Genomic DNA, 24070 nt, shown 5'->3' with positions numbered 1-24070 from the left:
TACAAAGCTAATTCCATATAATTTCCCACTCTAGTTACAATTTCGGTCATGACAGTGAAGTGTCAGAATTTTAATGCCCATTATATTTTGTGATTTATGTTATTTTGCTGTAGTGCTTTGACCTTTATGATGTGCTGCAGTTTGCTTGGATGATTGCTCCACCCTTCTTGCTAAGAGTCAATTTTTAAGGAAGGAAAGTGGCAAGGAGGAAGATGCATTGAATGTTTCTGAGTGAGTAAATTTATGTGGGAATATGGGGAAGGAAGGTAAAGAGTCAGGAGAGAAGGAATAAAAGTAAGGGGGAAAAAAAAAAAAGAAGCAGTTGCTTTAAAGCTGAAGGTTTTAGCTGAAAGAGAAATTCAGATTCATTTATCCTTCTGCACTTTGCTTTTCAGCTTTAAATAACGAGCCATACGTTCAAGCTGAAAAATCACAGAAGTGGATTTTCAGTGTCCTATTAAGACCTGATTCTTTAATGACTCTAGTAGTCATACTATACTCAGTTCAGTTATGTTGGTCCTAGAATGCTCATAAGTGCTTCCTCTCTTAAATGGCATTTTTAACTGAAGACTTCAGAGGTCCTGCTGCTGTACCTTCATATGGGAACCATTTTCTACTTTTGGCCAGATAGTCTTTTGTGCTATTAGTTGGAATAATGCAATGCTTGGCACAAAAGCAATGTAGGTAGAGATGGAAACATGAGAAAACTCTTGATTTCTCTTGATATCTAGGACTCTGAACAAAGTCAGCTCTTAAGAGCATCCCATTCCCTATTGACTTCAGCAGAACACATTTTTAGGGGATCCCTGGAAAAATGTGTTGCCTCTCATATTATTTATGCAAAGCTCCAGCAGCTGCTATATTAGTGTTTAATAGCCATCAAGCCTTGATGGCTTGACTTTAACTGAAGTTTCATGCAGAAATGTTACATTATTTTACTAAATGCATAATAAAAAGGTTAGCATAGATCCAGAAATAGGATGCTTCAGTGTAGTGCTCATTAGGGACAAACGTGTTTCATCTAGCCCACTGGCCAGGCTTTTGCTGCCTAGCAGTTCAGATCCTCAGCTGGAGCATTAAAGCACAGCACAACTGAATTTAGTTGGACCTGTGCCCACAGAATGTGTTTCTTCAGTCTCATATCACAGGCCCACCAGGAGTCCGGCTAGTGTGCTAAGAATGCATTGCTTGCTGTGCAGAGTCTATGGGGCTCCACAGAAACCATGTTTTACAGAGCTGGGGCTTTTCACAGTGTGCTGCCCAGCTCTCCTGTCTGCTGGTACAATGAGAAGGCAGGATGTGGATAGTAGTGATGGATACAAATTGCACAGCAATTGTTAGCTTGCAAATGTTGTCAAGCTCCTCCAAACTGCTGGTTCAATATTTTGGGGCTCTGTTCCTCCCCACGACAGCATTTTCCTACACCTAAATCACGTGTTCCACTCTGGGTTGATAGCCTGTAGGATTGAGTACACAGGCTGAGATGGAGGGACAACAGGAAATGGGTCAACACAGTTTAATCCATGTTATATTTCCTGCAGTTTAAGTACTCCTTTAAGTTCACTTGTTTGAGATGTAAGGTCCTGCCCAACTGCTCCTTTGTTTGAATTTGTAAGGATGATATATGCCTTGCATCTAGAAATGGGAAATATCAATATCAGGTTGAGGTCCATGTAATCCATTGCAAGTTGTACAGCAGAGTAGGTAAAGAAGGTTTACTCGGTTTTACAATATTATGAACACACAAGATAAACCAGCAATAACTTCTTAAAAGGGAAAGAAAATTTGTCATTGTTGTTTCATGATTTTTAATGTAGCTGTTAGATTTTTTTTCACTAATTTCTTCAGTTCTGTTTGAAGCTTACCTTGTAGCTGCCTCCTTAAACTAGACATTCAGAAACTAAATGTGCTAATTATTTCTGTGGAGAGTTTTATGATGAGAGGGGAAAAAAGGGAGTAGCTCAGATCCCCACTCTTGCATTTTTTTTTGCTGTTCATCTTTCTTAACGAGACTATCTATTTGAATATGAATTCATGTTGTAAAATTAACGCATTAAAGGTCTGCATCAATCATATTGAAAAGCTAGCAAAAATGAAATATAACATTCATTTTATCCCAGTTTATAAAGAAAAATGTCTTTCAAGAGGAAGCAAATTAAATTTTTATACAAACAAAAGTCCAGATTTAAGTGAATTACCAAGGTATTTCAGAGACTGACTATCAGGAAGTTTCTCATACTTAATGAGTTCCTTGAATCGTAATCCCCAAAATGCCTTCTGTTACAGTTATATGAAAATATTTCTTAACTTTTTAACTTTCTTGTAGGAAATATATTATCCACTTGTGATTTAATATTAGTTTGAAAAAGAGGCAACACAAGTAGAACACATTTTTAGCCAGTAATTTCTGTTATCAAAATTATTTTTCACTGAAATTTATTTTAAGTAGTTTTATCCAAATTGAAATCTGAAGCCTAAATTTTAGCACCCACTACAAGACATAATTTGATTTTATGTTTTCTGGGCAGGGAATATGTTCCTAGATGAAGACAGCAAAGCTGTATGAGCAAATTTTGAATCGTTGTATCTGTATGTAATGTTTACATAGGGACATGAAACACAGATGATCTTAAACATTTGCTGATTTTTTTCTGTCTTTGTATTTGTAATATGGCTTTGTGTTTTGTGTTTTTTTTTGTTTGGTTGGTTTTTGTTTTGTTTTGGTTTTTTTTTTTCTTTCCCCATGCGCTTAGTGCATTTCATGGTGCCTAACGTATCTGCTGCTATGTGCTGGGAGTTATGCAGGTGCTTGTAGTTCCTGGCTTTGCTATGCTCTACATTTTAAGGATTGTGTGTTTATTTGAATTTTGTTTAAAGCTGTTATGGAAAATGCTCAGGAAGGACAAAAATTAAGGTTTAAAGGTCTCTTTGAATGTTTTATATCTACAGATTATAAAGCCTTCTATAAAGGAGAATGGTGCTTTTCTCTAGGTTTGTTTCACCCCTGATATACCTCACAAATACAAACCTGCAACTCCAGAGGATGGTGATTATGTCAGTTCATTTCAACCTCTGAACACCAGCCTCTGGCCAATTTGGGCACTCAATTAAACAGAAAACATGAGGTCATTGAAGTATGTAATTTCTATCCTGAATCCAGGTCTGGTTTGTAGATAAAATAGTATTGTAAGACTCACACTTCACATCATTTTTCTTGACTTTTGGTAGCTCCACTCAGCATGTTGCTTTTCCTGAACTCTGCTTTGAGGTTCCTGAATCTCATTACAACTGTGGGCAGGGAGCAGGTATTTAATTCTGTGGATTCTGGTGTGGGACAGCTGATCCTTATTTTCAGGTCTCATGGAACTCATTTGAATCTTTATCAGTCTAACTTATGCCCCAAAGTATGTTGGTGTTCATAGAGTGTGTAGTTACACATTTGAACTATGACACAATTGAAAAAGGAAGCTCCACAATAAAAATGGGAATTTCTTTATTGTTAGGAAATCGTTATTAAAGATTGAATGTGTATTTTCATTGTAACTAGGTTTCTTCTGTCTCACATTTTTCTGGAACTTTCATTGTCATCCTGGAAATCATTGCATATAAACTTGAGGAAAATTTGTTCAGAAAAATAGTTTGAATGTACAGTGACAAACACAATTTGTAAACATCTGAATTAGAAAGCGTAAGAGTTTTTGCATCGTTTCTTTAGGAACATTTGAAAACAATTATTTTTGGTTTACTGAGTTACTGCATAAATGAGTCTCCATTCTTTAAGGAAAAACTTTCTTGGTTGCACTGCTGAATATTTTAAGCAATGACAGGACACCTGCCAGAGATGTCTAGATGTGTGATATATGTGTCTGTTTTCAGGAAGCTGTAAGCAACTCAAAACTAGGAGTTGAAATGAAAACATGTAATTTTCATTATAAATTAGCTTCCTGAATCAGTGCACAATAAGGCATTGATTCTGCTTCCAGATGCCAACGTCAGCAGAATTAGGCCATAATCCTCACAAATATGCCTCTGAAGAAAGCAAAACAACTTCCTTTATGCTTGAAATTAATTTATATTTTTAGCTTTAATGCTGTCTCAACATTTTTTTCTTTTCCATCATGGAAAAAGCCATACGCTGTTACGTGAAGGATTTGCTGCTGGTATTTTGCACCACCTGTCGTTGCCAAACAGACTAACAGCCTGTAAGTACCTCCTTCGACTGCAGAAGGCATGAGGTAGTGCCTGACTTTGTAAAAATTATTTTTAATAAATATAGTTTTGTCTGTAATTTGCTTTGTTTCATGCTAATTAGAGTGGCTGTCATTAATTACAATTTTAATCACTATAGGTATTTCTGGTAATTGCATGTTTTCAATGCTGTCATATTCTCTTAGAGGAAAGATACTATTCATAAATATTCAGACTTCTGAATTCATTTCCATCATAAAAGCATCGTTGCTTATGTTATTTACAGTAAGAGTAATATAATTACAGATGCTACTCATAAAACCTAACTGCCAGAAATTTTTATTGGTAGCAGTGTGCTCATGCCTTCACAGAAAAACTTTGGACCTGGCAGAAAACACTGAATATGGGTAAACTTCAAACTTAAAATAGACGATGCAGAAAATTGAGAAGATAAAAGTAGTAAGCTTCAGGTTCCCTGAGAAACAGGTTGTTTATGTTGGATACAACATCCTAGATCTCTAGGAATGCCATCCTTTTAAGGATTTCATTTGACAGACTACGACCTCATGATCTGAGGAGGACTGTAAAAGTCATACCTAGTCTACATACTAAAATCTGCCTCAGGTGGTTCTTGGCAGAAACTAACCTCTATGGTTTTATCTGGTAAATATCAGACACATCATGGATGTACTACATACTTCCTACCAGTTCCCCAAACTACCCAGTGCTGCTTGAGATCTTTAACAGTGTCCTTCTGTCCAGTGAATTACATCAGTACACAGCAGCTGTGATTTAATAATCAAGCAGTTAACCAATTTTTATTATAAGAAAAACCATACGCTTTCAAGCTTCAAGTCAGGTTAAATCTTACTGGCAGCAGAGGAAAATACCGGAGGTCAGGAACAGCTAAACTGAAAAGGGGGCACAAATGAGCACTCAGCTACAAATCTCTGATCTAGGACCACAAATTGGAGTCCTTTTTCAGCCTGGGTCAGTTCTGTACTAGCCGTCAGAGGCAGCAGGAGCAGATAAAGTATAGGGATTCTTATGGAAAATAAATGGCCTTCCGTGTAGGAAAGTAAATTCCCAAGAAGCAGGCAAGCACTGAAGCAGACACGTTTGCTTGGAAAAGAGATCTGTGTTCCTTCTCCACAACCACTGCTGCTTGCAGCAGTTCTCTTTTTCTGCTGAGCTATCCAAACTGGCATCAAGGATGTCGAGCAGTCTTGCAATAACCATTGCAAACAAAGGGCTGAGTATAGTTTCATCTTCCTCTTTTTGTCTGCACTTGAACCCAAACAAATATGAAGGTTTTGATTTTCAGCAACATCCTCTTTTAATTTCTTTAGTGTTTGTAATTCCAAGTGAGGAACTTGAGTGATGCTGTAATAATTGAGAGGAATGCGAAAATTTAGAATCCTCACACTTTTTTGGGGGCCACAAAACTGCTTTTAATGCGTATCCAAAACAAATACAGTTTTCAGACTTAGCCTTCTGCAGCCTTTTTTTTTTTTTTTTTTTTTTGGTGTCTTCTTTTTAACAGAGGAGCATAGATAAATGCCAAAGATGGAAAAATAATATTGCTTAGGTATTTGATGGATTTTTTTTGTTGTTATTTTTTTGTGAGAAGGAAGTCAAGCATCTACTGGAAAATCATAGGTGGTGGTAAGCAAGCTGAGAATTATTTAAACTGTTTTTTTTCTTCTTTTTTTTTTTTTGTGCTGCTATTTTCTACTGTGCAACTGTGGAAGTTTGGATGTGACGACCGAGGGCTTGCAAAATGATATGTAGGATAGATAGAATACCTGTGCTTGACTCTATACAGTGATACTATCAATGAAGGAAATTGAAAGACATCTCTGAATGAATAAATAGCTGGTAAGTTTAAATTCACAAGGGGATTTATGCAGAGAAGAGATGAAGATAGGAGCTGAAAAAGAAAAAGGAAGTAAAATTTGCCAAGCCAGTCATACGAGTTCTCCTCTTTCCTGACTGCTTTATAAACTTCTGAAATGTATTATTACAAATTTATTAGAGAAGTGCACATTTTGACCTAGCTGGTCATGCTCCTGCAGAGCAAGAATATGTTATTTACCTTGTCTTATGTCAGCTTCCTGGTTACAGCTATATGAATATTACTTATTCTGTTAGGAAAAAAAAACACCCAACCAAATATCTCTTTTGTCAGGATCAATCAATCAATACATAAATAGTTTGCTACAGCTCAGTGTAGAGTTTAAATTAATCTTCAAAAAGTAAAATGCTCTCTATTATTGTAGGTAACAGCTTGTCTGAACTGTCCAGAATGACTAATGAATGAGATAACAGAAATGCCTATCACTTCTGTATTGTGTTCAGCATAAAAGACTTTTTTTCCAATTTAAGCCCCACAATAGCACCATATTTGATTTGAATATAGATGTTTTAGTCTGAAATTATGAATTTAAATACAATTTTTCTTCATTTGAAATTGTAAGAGACTTCACAGAGAAAAATGATGGAGTAATGAGCAGCATCAGACTAATAAATTATGTAACAAAGCATCAGAAACAGTAAACACATTTAATCTTGGCTTCACATTTATGCTATTTTTACTCATATGAGACTGAATACAGCTGTGTAACATGCTGGCTTTCTTTATTTGTAAGTTATGAAATTTAATTATGGGGAAGTTTATCTATAGCCTCTGGTCCAAATAGAACAGAACAGTTCTGCCCGTAAATCTTAATTCTTCACCAAATATCCTCAACAAGTAATGTGCAGACCTAATAGTTTAAAAGGGACTGTAGAACACCATGAAGCACTAGTGGAAGATAGACTGGTGAAAAGAATGCTGAGAGTTTTGATACCTATGAGTTGTACCAGTTTTTGATAATCAGGAAGTGAATTCCTGAAGACAAAGTGTATAGTGGTTAATAATCTGGTGTGGATTTAAGTACCACTGTAAAGGAACCCTTCAGAAAAACTCAGAAGCTAATATTATTGTAAAGGAGTTGAATAACTGATAAACCATCAGAAGTTTTGAAATGTTATCAGGAAAAAAGAAATCCATTTGCCATTTTTTCTTGCTACCTGTCTGGAAATAATTGATAAGTGATGATTTATTCAAAATTTTAAATCATCCTAAGGATATGCCTTGGCAAGATTCACTGAGTTCTGTCAAATGTTACTTTTGTGAGTGCAAAAGGTACTCTTTATAGGACTGATGGGAAATTTAGTCTAAGGAAATCTGAAAGTTAAATGCTGCTCTGAAAGTGGTAATTCATATAGTAATTCTTCATTTAAAAACTGATTCTGCACCCAAGCTGGATGACAGCAGTCATTTCTCAGTCCTACTAGCCCTCGAAACCTTATTGTTGAGTAAGAAGTGTAACAGAGAATGCCTCTGAGACTAAAGTTTATCAGTCAGCACAAGTCTAGATATAATGTAAGCTGCATGTGAAAAAGCAGCCTTGGGTTATGATTGCATATTTATGTTAATCATTGCACCCATATTTTCACTCCGTTATATTAGTTGAGTGCTTAATCCAAAATCTGGATGCATTTAGGCACAGCATTCTGTCCCCCCAGGATTCCTCTGAAGGACACGGAACTTGAGATGCTGCTCCAGTAGTATTTCTAGGTTTAAAAAAAAAATCCAAATATTACTGATGTCTTTGACCGTTCACTGAGTACATGACAAAACAAAGTTAATAGCATGAAGTATGAGGTTTACTCGTATTTTATTACATGTAGAAATACATGCCTACTCATGTTTTAACTGAAGCTGGCAGGGGAAAAAGATTCACATTAGCTAGAACATACTGCACAAAAGAGAACTCAAAGTTGTTCTTGTCTTTTCAGTCACTGGCAAAAGGGACTAGAACACTCCCACTTGCTGTCATTTCAATTTATTTTTTCTGCCCCTTAGGAAAAATGTAGAAAAACATTTTTCTTTCCCCTGGCTAGGAAATGCCATAACAGAATAGTTCAGACAGTTTTAAGTATCTTTCAAGACCAGCATCTTAAAGAAATCTCTGTGTTGAGACGTAAGTGCTGGTAGATACAGTTATGTATAGATGCTGTGTGCAAAAATCCCCATTGTGGAGGGGATACACAAACAAGGTCTCTTTCTCTCTAGCATAATTGAATTCTTCCTTTTGTTTAGATAGTGAATGTATTTTTTATTGTTGGCAGTTCCTTGCGCTATGAGTTAGCGTACGATTATAATTCATGCATATGTATTTATGAGAATGAATGAGTGACTGGTTCCCTGGGATTTTTACCAACTTTGGGATCTAAGCATCAATGAATAGGAAAAGCAAACAAATACACTGTTAGTAATAATTTCCATAAGACCGCTCCAAAAGAGTAAGCAACATATTAACATGCTGAAAATGATTTAGGACAGACCATAAATGTCTCTATTTTAAGTCTTTTGCAGAGAGAACTTTGCAAAATGAACATATTTATCTAAGGTGATGGTTAATATTTCATAAAATCAGCAAATCTCCTTGCCAGAGGATACAAGCCAAATATTTCCAACTGGAATATCATGCAAAAATAAAAAAGGAGAGAAAAAATTAGTTCTGCTTTAGTGGGTGTGGGCTCAAGTTAAAACAGAGAAAGAGTTCGACAGAACGTTAGCGATAAATATGCAGTATTAGACAGCAGCTGGAGACCTTTTGCATAATGTAGTTACAGTAAAACTTGACAAACTGCAATCCCAATGTTATTTTGATGTCCTAACAGTCCTAACAGTAACAACACAGTCCTTGATTCCAGGCAAGCGCACTCTGCTTGTGCTCCTACATGGATACATCAGTGAAGGAGAGAGGAGATGTGGGCAGGGTGGTGTGCAAAGGATGCTATAACTATGCTTTTTTTAAGTCATTGCAGGAGATGCAAGACCCGTACTGTACATATAGCAAAGTATCAAATCTATTTTTTTTCAGTCACAAATCCCTTTTTTCCAAGACCTGCTCACGGAGAAGCATATTCTGCTTTCTGTTAAATGTGCAGCACTCCTCAAACCCCTCTTCTGTAAGAACTACACTTTGGAGGAGAAAAAAAGACTGACTAGGATAATGGAATAAATTTTACCCAGTCCACCAGCGTTTGGTGTAGAGGTATATAACTGCTTTGTCATTATGAGGCAGGAGGTCAACTTTTTCCAGTTTATGGGAGGCTGTATTCTTTTAGTAGGCTTGTGGAATGGTTAACATTTGTCTGCTGTTAGGAAAAAACAAGCAAACAAAAAGACTAACCTATTATAGGTTTTAAATTGTATGATTTTTAATTTTATGTGACTTCAAATAGGTCACAACTGAAATGTATAATTCAGCTGAAATTTGTACTGCAGATTCAATCTGGAGTAACTACCAATACCAGATTCTGACTTCATGTTATTAACCTTCTTAAACACACAGCTCAACTCAAGTTAACAGAACTGAGGAGGATATAGGGGCAGAATCTCTCTCTTCCATTCCTGATATCAACTAAGAAGTTCTGTAATAGTTTTGGAATTTTAGGTTACTCAGATTTAGAGAAAAGTCATGTTTTGGCCTGAATTTGTATTTTTCTTTCTATCAACATCATTAAATTTTAAAGACCTGCCATATTCTGTGCAAAATTTGTCATTCCAAAATTTAACTTCTCAGCATAACAAATAGATGAATATATATATATATTACGGCATTATATATATATATATTATATATATATATATATATTTATTGTTAAGTGGCAAATATTGCCGTAATGTGTTAACCTGTAGAACTGAAATTTTCTCACAAGATGGGATATTCTGCTGAGGCTTCTGGGAGTTCTGCTTTGATATAATATTTTTAATAGGATGGTGAAACCATCATCGTGATTCTGAAAGACCTTGATAATTTTTTTTTTTTGTCAAGCATCCTTAGTTTGGAACTGAGGAAATAAACACAAAATAATTGATATTGAACAAATAGAATAATGTATCTCTATTGTCACTATGCATATATCTGTGAAAACGTAAATTCACCTCATTTATGAATTGTCTTTGATGACTCATCCTTTAGTTATCTCCATCTGTTGGCTATTTTCTTATTGTCTGATGAAGCTGAGAATGGAAGGAATAGCAAATGCTTTATGAGTTTCAGCTTTCCAAAATTATTTTCATTTGAATGATGAAGAATGTTAACTGCCATGAGTGCAAGTTATGATTTTTTCCTAAAAACTGCAAGGTGATTTATCAGGGTGAAAGTGAGAAGCCCGAATTAAGCTTTATTTAATATTAATCTAATCTAAAAGGCAAGAGTTTAGACTAACACTGCTAATCTTCTGAAAATCATTGCCTGTCTCAAGTTGCTTTTCTTTTTGCCTATAAGTTTTCCAGGGAACAAAATTTGAAAACTAAAATTTCCTTATCTTTTTTGTGATATCTTCCTTCTTCTCTTACAGGTGCTTTAATCATTTCTGTTGCCTTCCAGTTGTCATCCACTTCTGTTATCCATTGTATTCAGAGTAAGTAATCAAGTTTAGTTCAAGCTTTTCTACTGACTTTTACATTTATTTATCTCAGTAAGCTTTCCATCCAGTTGTTTCACCTCTACCATAATCAAATTTTTCCCCTTACATTTTTTTTTTCTTTTTTTTCCCCCTGAAAGTTCTTATTTTCTTTCCTTTCCTTGGCCATAAATGTGATATAGCAGTTTAATCCCAAGGTAGGACATGATTCCAGATTTGCATTCTTGCAGAAAAAGTGTTTCCTGACAATACAAAGTTAAAAATGCAGATAGGAGAATATGCATAGTGTTTGTTATGTCATTTACGGATTTTCTCTATACATGTTTTGGGAAAACTTATCAGAATAAAATAATCATCCAGATTTGCCTGTTTTTACCTGAATTCTTCCATTACAGTACTTTAGAATCAATTTCCAGTTTTTCTATTGCATATTTACATTATTGCAAAGTTATTATTTCTCTTCAACCTCTAACCATGAAACTAAGAGTTAAAAAGATTCTTGCTGGTAGAATGGAAGGCAATGAAAACAATGGCTAAAAAACAAGCAAACAAAACACCAAATTTTTAATTAATATAATGTATTATAAAAACTGTTAAATTGAAACAACCTAAAAGAATTTTCTTTGCTGTAAAAGTTTTGTAATATTATTCATTTTACTTTCCAAGTGGCTTGATTTTTAGAAAGTGATTTCAGTTTTAAAATCCAAATTGTTTGTATGCCAGAACCACCAGCTTGCCAGTGATTTGTGGGTCAAGTCCAAGAGTTAATCCTAACTTTAATATTTCTAATTAATTAATCTTAGCTTTCAACAGTTGTGAATTGCAAAGGATGACATTACTGCAGAGTTCATCGGTGTAAAAAATGAATCTGTTTCTCCATTATAATTATCTTTAAAACCATTCTCTAGGAGTTACTAGTGCTTTAATTTTTTTCTAAGTAGAAATCACTCTGAAGGAATAATATTTTTCTTTAAATAAACGTTTAGAACACAGACCATACTTAAGAGAAATAAATACTTCAACAAATCATTTTATAAAAGCTCATATTAAGCTAAATAATAAATGTTGGATAGTAAGTTAAAGTTAATTTTTATTCAAAATATTGTGTGTTACATTGAATGCAAATTGCAGTGTAGCTCTTCAGTCTGAAAACGGTTCTTTTCCTTTTTGTGCTACATTGGTAGAACTTGGCTGGTGATGAACGGGCAAGGTTAATCTGCAGAAAGGCACACTGCCTTTCTGTAGGCAGCAAATGCAAAACAACTATGCAGAGAGATTTTAGTCAGCAATGCCTCCTCTCATAGCATCAAAAGCAGACAGACTTCCTAGTTCTTAGGCATCAACATGTTGCACTTGAGAAATATTTGTTGATTCTGCACAAGATAGAAAAGACTTTTTACCAAACTCATTGACATATAGAGTCTAGGGCACAGCAGTAAGTTTGGCAGTATTTTGGCTGAGAAACTCTACCCATGCAATGCAGTTGAACTAAATTAATCTAAAATCCAGTTCAGTGATAGCGATACGCTGATGTAACCTATTGTCTCCCAGCTGCTGTTGTCAGACAGATCTGCATGCAGCAGGGTCCAAATTATTTAATATAACTTCTAGCTTAAGACATAAATGACTGAGTGGCTTTAGTGACTAATTTTCAGTTCATAATGTTGTCTGGATTAATCTACAGATTTTTCTCCTTAGTAACAGAATCTACCCATTTAAATGGTTATCACACCATAGTACATTACTGCATTCAGAATATTTCACTTGACAGTAAGAAAAGCAATTTAAAAAGAAATGTTTGTTTGTTTGTTTGTTTAAGAAAATTGCTTCATTTTGTATTAGATTGGTTCTAACATTAGTCAGATTTTGCACAGGCTAATGCCATAGCATCTTATCTCAAAACAGAGTATGCTGGATTTTAAAATTAGATGAAATAGACTGAGACTGATGTATTGTCAAACAGCTGAGTCATTTCAGCCAAAAAAAGAATATTTTTTTACTTGCAGAATAAGATTGAATGTTTCTATCAGGACTAAGTGACTGTTTTAATAATCACAGATAAAAATATATTTAAATCCTTTATAGTAAGAATACTACTACTGAAGTAAGTTATAAATCAACATTTTGCTTTAAATATCGTTTGTACGTTTTTACTATTACTATTTTTTAACATAAAACATTCTACTGCATACATTCTCTTTAAGAGAAAATGTTTATATAGGTTAATTTTGATTGAATGTCAAATTTATACATGCCAGAGCCCGTCAATTATTGAGATTGCAAAGCTTTCCACTCAAGTATGTAGAACAAGGGAAAACACGCATATGTGCTTTAGGAGAATGAGAAGTCCTGATAAGAAGATTTATTAAAGGCATGAGTGATAACTCTAAAACTGACTGTTAAAATGACTTGTTTATTTAAAAAGTAAATAAACTGCTAGAAAGAAATGCTTCAGAATCGCATCTGAACAATGAAACAGTTGTTACACAAAGATATTCTAAACAATTTACAGTTCCATGCAATGGATGGAATCTGCTTATTAACATTAGTGAATAAAGCATTTTCTTAGTGAATCAGCAGAAATTTGTCATGATTGGTAAAAGCCAAAGTAGAAATTATAATAAAAGGGGAACGTAAAAAAAAAAAAATGATTGCTGATTTATTCAGATTCTTTGTGTAACTGAAATTTTCTTCAGTGGCTATCTGATAAATGGATAAAACCATTAAGCTAATAAAATTCCAACGTAATAAATGCAGAATAATAATTACTGCCAGATGCATTAAATTAATTAAATCTCTTCTGAATCAATTTAGATGATAATGACTGTAGTCACGTGGTTAGGATCTCTTAAAACAATATTTTATCAATGTATCTGCAGTGTAGCAAGGCAAGTGTTTCATATTTAATCTTATTCTGAAAATTTATGAGAAAAATGAAATCTTCAGACATTTGTTTTGTTTCCTGTGCTTTGACTCAGATCTTTTTCTGTATATTTTTCACTGCCACATTTTTCCAACTACGTTCTGTCCTGGTGTTTCTGAATACAGAGCAGTGAAGATGTGGGATATACTGGATAATGCTGTGTCATGTCACTATGGGCTTTCTGCATGACAGGAGATCTTTAAAATCATTTAAAGGGCATGCTGTCCCAAAAGAAGTTAATGGCAATTCCCCCCCTTGGATTCCAACGGAGCCAAAAAACAACTTTAGCAATTTTTTCTGCCAGGTAGGAGACTTTCACATAACACATGAGTGATGGCAGAAGAACTTAGTTTTGGCTGGAAGACTAGCCCTATTTTTGTCCAATGCAGCATCACTGCAATCTATTTTTAGAAAATGAATATTTTTATTTAATTCTTGTTTAATAAAATAACTGTACGAGAGGGAACTAGACAGCTACAGAGGAGAGGAGTTATTTAGGCATATAGTACTGGTAAATATTTATTGTCCAGTATTTGCTGGTTTATTTTAAATTTTACTTATTGTGCAAATCCTTGATGTTGCTCTTGTGCTGGTTGAAGAAAGCCTGATTTTCCTATTTATGTTGCATAGCATACCTATGCACACATGTATGTGTGTATACCAAGATGTGCAACAAAAATATCATCTGGCCATGTTAAAGAAGGCAAAGTGTGTAATATAGGAGATCACTGCTTTATAAAAAGATATAATCTGATGTTCTGTGATCAACTTAAATCCAGATGTGCTGTCGAAGGTAGTCTACCAGGAATCATTTGAGACCCGGTAACATTAATGGATTGCCACAGCAAATACTTATTTTCCTCAATTGGAGAGAAAGACTAGAGTGCAGGATGCCCAGATTTATCTAAATCTATCCCATCTGCAAGTCATTCCACTATTCTTGTCCTCTAATCTGTCACCACACATTTATCTCAAAGAGAGTATCTGCATATAGACTAATTATACTTCTGGCAAATTCACAGCATTGTATGACTGTTCCAAGATTGTAGAGACCAATAGGTGATCCTCCTTGCCTCACTTTCGAATGGCTCCTCTCCGCTAGATATAGCTTCCCTACATGCTATTTTTTGTGCTGTCAGCTCCACGTCATGTCATTTCTGGTGGTAATCAAAATACAATTCAGAAAAGGTGTCACTTCATGGTGATATTGATCAATATTTGTCCTGCATCTGCTGGGAGATGTTCACTAATATCGAAATTATATTTTCAGTATTTTGGTAAGTGCGTTGAGTCCTTTCCAATCAGGGAATTTCAGTGCTACTTAGAGCTGGAAAATCAAGGCAAAATTCTAAGCAGAGATATTATCAAAGAATGCTTAGAATATATTCACCTGAAGAACTGCACTCAATGTCACTTTGCATACTCTCTGAAGAGAGGGGGTTTTATTTAGGAAAGCCTCTAGAAATGCTAACCTGAGCCCTACTTATTAAGTGGTGTTAACCACTCAAGTAGAACAATTGAGAACAAATAGAAAATTCAGGAAAAATTACACAAGAAAGGGCGATGGAGGCAGCTGGTTCTCCGCTCTCTCTGTGGAGAGCCAGCATAGCATTCACTAATAGGCACAAGAGCAATACTCTTTTGAGAGACCTTTCTGTAAATCTCTATATGTCATGAAGAAAAAAGAAATGCCAAATAGTGTCCTCAGTTAAGTAGGAGAAAATCTGATGTCTAGAAATGCCAATACAAAAATTGAATGGCTTTTGCTGAATTTCTACTGCACATGATATTAAAAATAATTTACTCACATTTTTTATTACATAATGATTATGATTTTATCTGCAGACCGTAATTAATACATGATGGGATGAATCCTGTGGTTAAAATGCATTAGAAGTTATCAGAGATAGAAACAAACACAGCATGGATTTGGATTTCAATTTTTTATTTTTATTTTTTATTTTTTTTGCATTTATGTATTTTTGGTTATTTTTTTCTATGTCCAAGCAAAGGTTCTGGTTTTTAGCTACATTTTCTCAGTGTTTCAAAATTACCATGGCTGGTAATACTGTACTGAGAAGAAGCATTTCCCATAAATGCAAAATATGCGACTGATCAGAGACTAAAGTTTGCCTTTATATACCCTTAAAAACAAGCTACTATAAACAGAGGAATATGCGTGTAGAAGTAGAAATATACTTTCATTTTTATTACTTTAAAATAACATCATTAGAATGAAACAGATATTCTGTATTAAGTGGTATCTTTCACTGTAACTTCATGGGACAGTAGAATGTACACTTTTAAAGTGTAGGTTAGCAAGGTAATTTTTATTTGTTATGAGCATTTGTTTGAAATATTTGGTTATATGTCTATTTGATAATATTTTAATTTAATACACTTTGCTTATCATGTGGTAAAACCAACTTGACTGGCTATACTTGTATAATGTAGTCAGGCAGGTTACCTTTTGCTCCTTTTCAATTCTTAGTGCTGCACGTGGATTTCTGTCAGTATGTTTGCTTCTCACTTTACTGACTGTCAGAAATAATCAGCTCTCTGTCTCACATTTATTCAGGTGCAAATAGAAACTACACTTTGCCATGTGAATACCAAGGGATGAATCTGTAGAGTATTAGACCTTTAAAGTGCAGTAGTACAAACACAAGCAAATTCTGTGTTCAGTCAAAACCTAAATAAATTCTGGTTTACCTGTTCCCAGCTTTGATATGTATGTCCTGCAACTATTCAGAAGAAGGCAGAACTATCTGTTAATGAGTGAGAATATATAGAATGATTACTGAACTTTTAGTAATACATATATGGTGCTTTGAACTGATTTTAAATAGATGTCAAGATCTAATTAATCATCACCTTTGCACTTTGTTTTAAATAAGAAATTAACAGTCCATTGAACAATGACTTGTTTGTAGACCTCTTTACTGTTCCCTTATAGAAAAGACAGGCTGCTATTTTCTGGTGGTAATACTAAATTCAGGACATGGAGAGGTTTTCATTCTCAGAGTGTTGCTACGCATGAGAGAGTTAGTGCCTTTGAATAGGGAATGTGAAAGAGAGGTTAAGGCTTCTGTCCTTGACCTGTAAGAGACCCTGTCTTCAGACCACAAAGCTTCGTTGATGAAAAACAAGGATCTCTTATGTTAATCATTTCACCAATCTGCCTTTTTAAGCCTTTTCTGATTATATTATTTACTTAAAATTATGGTGAAACCCTCCTACTGTCATGAGCATTATTAGTGCTACTGAAAATATACAGTAGTATAGGTGAGGCTAAATGGCTACAAACTACATGACTCTACTAGGAATTAACCAACGCAATTGCCAAATAATATTTACAATTTAAATTAAGTCTGTATCTTAATGACTGTACTGAACAACATCAACTGGTCAAATCACTGAGAGTATACCTAGTAATCAAATAAAGCAGGAGATTTAGCTTTGTTTATGAAGCCCATTTTACACAGCTTCCACCTGAAATAACAAGAATTTAGCTGAGTTTTAGTAGAAAGTCAAAGGAGTAAGCACAAGTACCTTTCTTAGATTTCACTCTTTTACTAATAATCTCTTTTCACCCCCTCTAATCACCACCCAACAGTTGAAATGTGGGATTTCCAATCATGTTTGTTTGAGAGGAATCTTCAGATGATTTTTCAGGAAAAAATTCTGTTCCCCTCCAGCACACTAAGGGAAACATTGAGCGCTAAGCCCAGCCTAGAAAGCATCCACCAGTGCCCCTACTCAGTACACTGACGAGGTGCAAGCAACAACATAGTCTAAAAGCAAGTGTCCAAGACACTCCTCGTAGGTAAAATGGAAGATAAGTTGCTTGCAAAAGTAGTGGTAAGATGCCAAGAATGAAGAAATTGACCTCCTTCTGCTTCCGTGATCTGATTTCACAGATTTGGGGCTAGCTGATGTAATGGCTCTTGATGTCCACTGACAGTCGTATTCTTGGAATACTGAAACACTATTTAGAATGAAATGCTTAATGAATCTTGGCTGACTAGTCAAGAGGTACTTTCTTGCCAGTATTTTGGAGTTTAAAAGCAAATACCTGACCTACCATTTTGTTTTGACCCTGAAATGTGTGAGTTTTCTCTTAGGACTTAACCTTTCCAACCAGTTGAAAATCCATTCCTTGGATACAGTCAGCTTTGCACTACATAATACAGCTGGGTAGAACCCAGTTGCCCATAAGAAAGCCATTGTATCAGTCCATTAGGGCAGAATGCCTAATCCAGAGTTACTGGCCCAAGACTCCTTGCATTGGAGGAGGTAGCTGTGTTAAAAGCAAAGCCCAAAAATCCAGTATGCTAAACAACAAAATACTCATGCCTAAACAATAAAATAGTAGGAAAGGTAGAAATTTTATCTTTATCTGGAGATAATAGGGTTGTGAACTAAGGCTGCAGATAAGCATGTCCTGCTTTAACTGTAGAGCTGCCTTTTCCACATACAGATAAGAGTGAAATCTATATCACGAAACATTGGTGGGTGTTGCTCTTTGTTGTTGCTGCTTTTTGCTTTTCTTCCTGATTAAAGTTACTGATTATTTTTTTCCCTGAAGAAGCAGGAAAACAGACCCACAAGTCACTACTTCTGGGTCAACTTTCTTTTTATAAGGACTCCAGGGTCATATTCCTTCTTGTGTTGGGCACTTCTGTTCAAGAAATGGGTAATCTTTCCTCTAGATCCTCTAGATCACAGGAAAACATTTGTTCTGCTAATCTGGTTTTGAAGCTCTAGCATGAGGGATTTAAAGGCTGTGTACATATGGGACTGAGTATTATTTGGAATAAGCGCTCAGTCTAAGTTGAATCAAGTCAAATAAAATATTGTAACCATTTTATTAGAAAACAACAACAAAACAACAATTGATTTGATAGTAAGAAATTGTGCTTGGAAATCTCATTAAATTCTGTTGTACTTGTGGAAAGAAATGTAGCTATCTAATGACTGAGATGACTTTATTTAATAATACAGTGCTTAAAATATGTCACAGATTTCTGTATACATCTCCTATTCCCACTCTCCCTCTCTTCCTGTAGTCTCTCAATTTCTTGCTGAGTACTGCTGAGCCCTTCTGCCAAGAATACGTTTCCCACAACCTAACAGTTTCCTTTGACCTAGCCTGATTTTGCTGACAAAACTTGCTAGTCAGATGCTGATATCAGGGCAGGAAAGGTGAAAAAGAAGCAACCAGTGGTGGAATTGCCTGCATTTCTAGCTCCAGTTTTATAATGAATATATAGGGAAAACTTCCTTAACTTCTTATCTTTTCTAAAAGCACACTCCTGAAGAGACTGTACAGATAAAAAGAAATTACTCTTGCTTAACAGTCTTTTTTGATTCCATCATTTAGAAAATTAAAATTGATTTTTTTTTCCTGCTCTTTCTATGAAAAGACTGAAAGTGCAGTTGTTTTGACATAGTTTTAAACTATTCATTATCCTCATCATCAGAGTACAGCAAGATGTGGATTTTAAGAGGTATAAAAGTGCTTAGAATATTGGATATCTTTAAGAAAGGCATAACCTCTATGGCTTTCTATCAAAATGATGATAATTGAAACATTAGCTAAAATTGACAACTCTGTATGCCTTCCTTCTCTCTGGGTTATGAAATCAGTTGCTGTGCTCTAGACATATCACAATATACCAGCACAAAATACCAGTACAGTGGGATCAGTGCAGTCAATATTTCCTCCACTAAGAACTGGTTTCTCTCTTGACCTGCCAATGATTTAAAAAATAACAATAAGAAGTCAATATTTATATCTGGAACCTATCAACAGATAAGCTTCCTGGACTGGTTTGCCTGAGATTCCTTCTGAAGGTTTTCAAAACACTGGTTATTGAAAGGCAGCAACGTAAGGCTGTGCATCAGGTTAGGAAAAATAAGAAATATTGGCCCTGGTATTTCAAGATGTCTGCTGTTCTCAGTGCCGTTAACCACTCAGAGCAAACGATTAATAAAATAGTTTCCTATCATACGTTTTTTGTAACATTATTTTGCCATTAATAACTTTTGACTAATTCATTATTTTTATCATATTAACACTTTGACAGCGGATATATTTTTACTCATAAAATAATAAAAAGCATCAGAAATATTTTTGTGAATGTTGGCTTTTGTACCAGGCTACTTCAAATGTGAAAATAGGTGTTTCACAAGTCTTTGCTTATCAACCTTGATTATTTTCAAGTATTCCTATACCACATGAGATGCTTTTGAAGAATAATGACTTGCAAGAAACAGACTGTTATGCTCACTACTAGTGACTCAGTAAGAAATATGCAGGAGAAAATGTTTTAAAGACCATATTTTGCAACTGCAGAAGTATGGTTTCTTAACAAAATCCACATGATTGATTATCATTTCTTGAAATTCTGTTATAATAGGATACAATTGGCATTTCAAAAATTCAATAGGATACATTGGCATTTCTCTACCTTAATGCGGTCTTATAGAAAGCTCAAACAGTATTCCAGTCTGAGAGTTGCCTAAATTTACATGAGCAAACTAAGATAATTGGGAGATGTGTGTATGCACACTGGATAAAATATTTAATTTCTGAGCATCTTTACTTTGGGAAAAAGTGCAAATATTTGATAGTGAAATGCGTGTGATTACATAGTGAAGCAGATAATATAATACAGTTTCTGTTTGGCCTATTGTCTTTTCAGGCTTCTATCTTGAATCCCCTGAAAATGTGATCATTTACTCGAAGTAGTCTTCTCTAAACAAACACAACACTTCAGAGTGGGCTAGAAAAGGATATGGTGTGCGTATGAGAAAGCTCAGAGCTTGAATACCTGTTCAGAACTAGATACAGATTCCTGACATTGATCAGGCTCTGTGGATCATTACTAAACACTTGTTTGTACAGCTAAGTGAATTAAATTATGGATTTGGAGAAAGTAATGCTTCTTGCATAAATTTTAAGATAAAAATGAAGAAATGATTGAACATTTAGGAAGCAGAATTCACTAGCAATACATCTCAGCAGTGACTGTGATTTAGGTAAGACTGGAGGATTATCTCCATGCAAAAAAATCTCAAAATGTATATTCTACCTGCTCATTCATATCTATCTCTATCTTTTTAATTTAATTTTGTTTTTCTTTTTATTTTGCTATCCTTCAAATTGTTCGTAATGCTGATGGGACAGAAACTTTTTACCTTAACCTTCCTGTCTGCAGCATAAAAAGATTTAGCCAAGGTCAAAGATTTTTAAGCAATTCACAGGGAAGAGCCTATGCCCAACATGCTGCATGAAGCTGCAGACCGTATGACTCCATTCCTCACACTTGCCCCACAGCAGGATAATTGAGACCTCATTAGTGCTCCTCAGGAGAATGACTTCAAAACTGGAACCACTCCAAAAATTCGGGGTTCTTAATTAATAATAGCGATATCTGTCCTTTATGGATGCTCCAATTCAGATTGTGAGATTTAAGTGTCTGGTTACTCCTTTTTTGCCAGCTTAAATCCACAGAGACATTTGTAGAACTGATCACATAAGCTTAATAAATTTCAGCCCTAATCGAAAATGTGATCCACTTAAATTCCCTTCTAATGTCTTGCATGTAAAGGTGGTTGCGTATATAATTTTTAGATTTATGTTATTACCCAAGTCACATTAAAAATCCACAGTAATAAGACAACTTAGTAGTGCTGTAGCTTTGAAGTCACACTTGAAAGAGAATGAGAAAAATATAGCAGGTAGTCATTTCCTCATGATAGCCTTGTTTTACTGAAATAAATTATCTTACTAAGAAATTTTATAAGATGATCCATTTTAGGAAGTGGCAGTGCCTATGTATTCTATTCAGTGAAGGGTTTACAAGCAGTTTTGCTTTCTTCCTGCATGCAGAGCACACAATATACAGAGAATTTGCTCATTCGGCGTGGGCTCCATAGTGAAGCTTGGACAATATGGGTGCGCATTTTGGCAGTACACTTGTGTGGCATAGCCACACATTTTGCATGCAGGAGGAAAATGTGCAGCAGCAACACATGCCAAAGAAAATACATGGGGCCATCCATAGGAATAAAAGGGTTGTTTGTTTGGTTTTTTTTTGCTATGTATTTATTTTTCTCTTATGCAACCAAAGAAGAATAAAAACATTGGTCTTATTTGAATTTCCTTTTACGTCGTCATTTTACTCTTAGAAAACCAAAACATATAGGGACTTTTTCATGCAGTGCTGTACCATAAAAGATTTATCTTTCTCATCCTGCTCATGATCCTGTCTTTCCTCATTCTGCCATACATATAATGTGGAAAAAAAAAGTAACTACAATTTAAACAAACAAAAAAATTTACAATAGTACTACAAATCTGAATTATCTTTCAGGTAATTATTCACCAAAGATGGTGACCGAAATGTAAATTTCAAGTTATTTACGAAGGAAAAATCCAGCTATTTTGCATAATGATTTACACTATATTTTCAAACGAACCTCTACTAATTGTTTAGCTCTGAATATATCATCCCCAGTGTGATAGTTAATATAGTAAATACTCATGCAAGTCCACCTGCAATCATTAAAAAGTACTAAAGTATTAAAAGGACTTCTGCTTTGGTTACCTACATGCACACCTAGAACTCCTTGTTTGTCATCCTATATATTTAAGCCGGAAACAGAATAATAAAATTCGGGGAGCGAAGTGCTTGAAGCCTGTCAGGTCATAGGAAACCCAAACCTGAATATATTAATCACAGACTGTAAGAAAAATGAGAAAGTCTTTCATTGCACTCTCACAACTATATTTTCTTGTTTCTAGTACAGAATTAGTATTAGAAAAGCACAGTAAGGAAGATGATAATACCATAAATGTAAGTTCATAAACATGAGTATTTATGCATATGAGGAAGTATTTTTTCTTATCGTTTCTTCAGCTTTTTTATTACTTGCTCTGTAACCTGATGATAAAAATATATCCATTATCAGTCTTAAAAAGGGAGGTCAACATGCATTCACAAAGCAATCTGATGGCATTTGCCTCTGATTTTGCAAGTAGGAAATGTCCCCTCCAATTTAAGTGGTAGCAGAGTTAAACAGGTGACTGCAGCGTTTGTGAAGTTTAGAGTGGTTGTGTTAAAATATTAGCATTTCTAAAATCCATTGAATTGGCAGAAAAAAAAAACCCGGACAAACAAGCATCAAACCAAAATGCAAAGGAAAATGTGATTACTATTGTACACTTTTTTCCTTCCAGTTCCCAAGGAGATACAGATCTTCGGTTAGCTGCTCCACCTGGGTCACAGAGGCCAAAACTGGTTTGAGATGACGCTAAGTCAGAAGTGGATGAAAAATTTCTCAGACTGGCACTGGAAGGAAAGGTCAGTTGTTAATTGCATGGATGATGCTAACATCTTGAGCAAGATTCAAATCTCAGTCCTTGGTTGATTTGGTTTACACTACCACAACTGCAGCCTAATCTGTTGAAGAAAGTGAAAATTGTTTTTCTATTCATAATGCAAGCTGTTTAGTACAGAGCTTTCTTCATATATTTATGTACATCCTCGATTATAATTTCTGGATTGACAATTGTTATGTAAATAATAAATAATACTGAAAGGAGACATCACCACAGCTGCTTTATGTGAGAAGAACTTGGCTCATGTTGATTGGAAGTATATTTGATTGTACAAAATGAATTATGATGAGTGTTTAACAACAAAAAATCAAAGTTAATAGCATACATAATACCAGAGGATATAATTTAGGGGAGTTGATGTGTTTTAGATGGTCATTCAGCTGTATTTTATTTATTTATGCAAAGATTTCTGCTACTTACAATGCTAATTAATAATCACTTGAATACTTTTAATAGGATTAAAAGTAGTCAAAATTCAGACCAAGTGAGTTTTAAGCCATATCAGCAGTGGCATTTTGCCCTCAGATTTCTGACTAACTAGGCAGAAGGGTAGCATGAATTTGTAATTATTTCTATGTATGCAAGGTTAAGTCTGCATTCTTGGATAGAATAAGAGGAACTCACTGTATGGCAGGACATTCTTTTTAAAAAAAGTTAAAAAAAGAAAGCGGAACAGTGGATGTTAGCAGTTACTGTTATCGTGTTCTTACTGACTTCACTGTAAGTAAGAGAAACTACCATTAAATCATGACTCGTGAAATTCCTTAGGCACATCCTTGACTTTAAAGAGACCCTTAAATACTTCAGGCATATGTATCCAATATGGTACCCTCCCATTGCCTGCAGTCTGTTTTACCAAAATTTGAAACTGTAGTGAAATAAGGACAATACACGAGGCAATTATTAATTAATTAATGTATTTTTAAATGAAGTAAAGGGCCAATACAATTCATATTCTTGCTTGAAAGCATTGTGTCTGAGTAGATTGAGAAAGGTAGAATTTCTTTATCAGTCTTAGCTTATTTCTATATAAATGAAAGCAAATTAAAGAAGGAAAAAAAATA

The 24070-nt window shown here is 34.8% G+C and overlaps 1 long non-coding RNA gene across 1 annotated transcript; it reads left to right on the top strand.

Annotated features, from left to right (window-relative positions):
- The first annotated feature begins 4127 nt into the window (after positions 1 to 4127).
- On the top strand, positions 4128 to 23451 carry LOC125691964 (uncharacterized). Its single transcript, XR_007376375.1, has 3 exons — positions 4128 to 4202; positions 10609 to 10671; positions 22845 to 23451. It is a non-coding gene; the product is annotated as an uncharacterized LOC125691964 (long non-coding RNA).
- Positions 23452 to 24070: the final 619 nt, after the last annotated feature.

This window comes from Lagopus muta, chromosome 4 (assembly GCF_023343835.1).
Source record: "Lagopus muta isolate bLagMut1 chromosome 4, bLagMut1 primary, whole genome shotgun sequence".
Lineage (NCBI taxonomy): Eukaryota > Metazoa > Chordata > Aves > Galliformes > Phasianidae > Lagopus > Lagopus muta.
Note: the sequence above shows the minus strand (reverse complement) of the source record. Positions and strands in the feature narration are given on the sequence as shown.